Source organism: Lutra lutra, chromosome 6 (genome assembly GCF_902655055.1).
Source record: "Lutra lutra chromosome 6, mLutLut1.2, whole genome shotgun sequence".
In the NCBI taxonomy this organism is placed as follows: Eukaryota; Metazoa; Chordata; class Mammalia; order Carnivora; family Mustelidae; genus Lutra; species Lutra lutra.
This window is the reverse complement of record NC_062283.1, coordinates 101,699,581-101,702,845: the sequence shown is the minus strand read 5'-3', so window position 1 is coordinate 101,702,845 and position 3,265 is coordinate 101,699,581. Positions and strand designations below refer to the sequence as shown.

Below are 3,265 nucleotides of genomic sequence, written 5' to 3'. Positions count from 1 at the left end.
CTTTTTATCATTATGTAATGCTCTCCTTTATTCCTGGTAATTTTCCTTACTTTGATGTCTTCTCTGTCCGAAATTAATATAGCTACTCCTGCTTTTTAGTGATTGCCAAGATATATTTTTGCATCCATTTACTATTAATCTATATTAGTATTTTTTATCTTTTTTGTCTTTTTATCTAAAATGAGTTTCTTATAGACAAATATAGTTGGATCTTGTTCTTTAATCCATTCTGACAATCTCTCTCTTTTTTTTTTAAAGATTTTATTCATTTCATTTGACAGACAGAGATCACAAGTAGTCAGAGAGGCAGGCAGAGAGAGGGGAGGAAGCAGGCTCCCTGCCAAGCAGAGAGCCCGATGTGGGGCTCGATCCCAGGACCCTGGGATCATGACCTGAGCTGAAAGCAGAGGCTTTAACCCACTGAGCCACCCAGGCGCCCCCTGACAATCTCTTTTAAATGATGAATTTGGACCACTGACATTCAAAGTGAGTATTTTTATAGTTTGATTAATATTTGCTATATTTGTTACTGTTTTCTTTTTATTGCCCTTGTTTGTTCCTATTTTTGCTTTCTACTCTTTTCCTTTTGTGGTTTTAAGTGGGCATATTGTATGATTTCATCTTCTTTTCTTCAAACATATGTTGTACTTATTTTTAAACTTTTTTTAGTGGTTTCCCTATAATTCAATATACATTTACAAATAATCCAAGTCCACTTTCAAATGACATAATACCACTTCACAGATAGTGTGAGTACCTTATAACAGAATAACCCTAAATCCTTTTTCCTATCCCTTGTATCAAAGCTGCCATTCATTTCACTTTTATATAAACATACATAAGCATATATATAATACAAGGGATAGGAGGAAGAATATTTATATATATGTGTACGTAATTGGGTATATAATTATTATTATTTTGAACACACTGGTATCTGTTCAATTAAGAATATGAAAAATAAAAGTTTTTGTTTTTACTTATTCCTTCTTTGAGTTTTTCCTTTTTGTGTATAGATACAAGCTTCAGACTTATATTAATTTCCTCTCTCTAAGGAACTTTTTTTAAAAAGAATTTACTTATTTATTTGACAGAGAGAGAGACACACAGAGAGAGAGGGAATACAAGCGGGAGGGAAGGGGAGAGGGTGAAGCAGGCTTCCTGCTGAGCAGGGAGCAGGATCCCAAGACCCTGGCCAGGATCATGACCTTAGCCAAAAGCAGACGCTTAACAACTGAGCCACCCTGATGCCCCTCTAAAGAATTTCTTTTAACATTTCTTGAAAGATAAGTCTACTGGTAACAACATCCTTTGTTTTTTGTTTGTCTGATAAAGACTTTGCCTCTTATTTTTGAAAGATAATTTTGCAGGGTGTAGAATTGTAGGTTGGTGATTTTTTATTTTTTGTTTTTATCTAAACACTTCAAATATTTCACTTGGCCCTCTTCTTGCTTGCATGATTTCTGAGGAAAAGTCATGTAATACTTTTCTTTGTTCTTTTAAAGATAAGGTGCAGCTTTGTGCAGTGGCAGTATCGTAGCCAATGAGGTTTATCCGAGGTGCGATTATTGCTAATTAAAGATAAGGTGCTTTTCCCTTGGCTTCTTTCAATATATATATATTTTATTTTTCATAGCCTTTTGTTTGAAAATGATATGCATGGGTGTAGCTTTTTTTTTTTTTTTTTTTTTTAGTTTTTTATACTCGGTATTCTCTAAGTCTCCTGTATCTATGGTTCTATTGTTTGGTGTCTGATATTAATTTGAGGAAATTCTCAGACATTATTTTTTCTTATATCTATCTATCTATCTATCTATCTATCTATCTATCTATCTTTATCTACCTATCATCTATCTTCCTTCCTCCCTTCCTTCCTCTTTCTTTCTCTTTCTTTTCTTCTTTCTTCCTTTCTTCTGATATTCCCATTACATATTTTATACCTTTTGTAGTGATCCTAAGTCTTTGAAGAGTCTGTTCTGTTTTTTTCCATCTTTGTTCTTTTTGAATTTTTTGGTTTTCAAGGCTTGTATTGATATATCCTCTAGCTCAAAAATTCTTACCTCAGTTGTATCCTGTCTACTAAAAAGCCTGTGAAAAACATTCTTCATTTCTGTTACAGTGTTGCTGTTGTTGTGTCTAGTATTTTTTAAGTTCTTTCTCAGGATTTCTATCTCTCTATTTACATTGCACCTAATTATTGCAGGCTGTCTTCTTTATTCATTAGGTCCTCTAGCATATTAATCATAGTTCTAAAATATTCCTGGTCTCATAATTCTATCATTACTTCTATATCTGGTTCTGATGATTGCTCTGTCTCTTCAAATTGTATTTTTGCCTTTGGTATGCCTTACAATTTTTCCCCCCAACAGCCAGACATGATGTACTGGATAAAAAAATTGCTGTAAATAGGACTTTAGTAATGTGGTGTGAGGTGTGGTGGGGGGAGGGGAAATGTTCTGTAGTCCTATGGTTAGGTCTATATTTTGGTAAGCTTGTGTGTCTGGACTGTGAACTTCATAATCATTTCTCAGGGGTTTTTTGGTTTTTTTGTTTTTTTTGCTTTGTTTTTTTGTGTTTTTTGTTTGTTTGTTTGTTTGTTTGTTTTTCTTTTTCCTTAGGTGGGACAGGATGGGAAGAGTGTGCTGGAGTTGAGTATTTCCCTTCTCATACATAGAGTTTGTTATTTTATTAGGTCATTTTGGCTCTAATACCATCCTAGCAGGTTAGGCTCTGTTTAAATATATTCCACTCACATTAGTTCTTCTTAAGAAGAACAGTTTTCTGTCATATTTCAAAATAGTTTCTTTTCCCATTTCTTTATCAGGCTCCCAAAGAGATTTGTCTCTAATTTTTACTGTGGGAATTTGGTCCAGGTCCTGGTGGTAAAACTCAGAATATTATGAGGTCCTCTATGACTGTTTTCCTCTTGAGTTTTTTACTCTCATACTTAACTCCATGGAGCTTCCACCAGTCTTTCAATTACAATTGGGGTTTTCCTACCCCTGGCACTGGTCCTCAAGACAGTTACTGCCCAAAGAATGTCCACTCGAGGAAGACTCTACTGTCTGTATTCACTTGTCTGACTCTCTAGTCTTACAAGAAGTGGTTTGCCCTGTGTCCTGCCCTCTCTGTGGTTCCAGGAAGGATTGTTGGAGTGGCAGTTTCCAAGGTTCTTATATGTAGAACTAGAAGCTAGAAGTCCTTGCTGTGTTCCATTTCAAGAGTAATGTCCACTTTTCATGTGTCTGTTAGACATCTGTATGTC

The 3,265-nt window shown here is 34.9% G+C and overlaps 1 non-coding gene across 1 annotated transcript; it reads left to right on the top strand.

The window, feature by feature from the left end:
• The first annotated feature begins 1,514 nt into the window (after positions 1-1,514).
• On the top strand, positions 1,515-1,651 carry LOC125103342 (U4 spliceosomal RNA). The gene has a single exon (XR_007128358.1). It is a non-coding gene; the product is annotated as a U4 spliceosomal RNA (small nuclear RNA).
• The last annotated feature ends 1,614 nt before the right edge of the window (positions 1,652-3,265 follow it).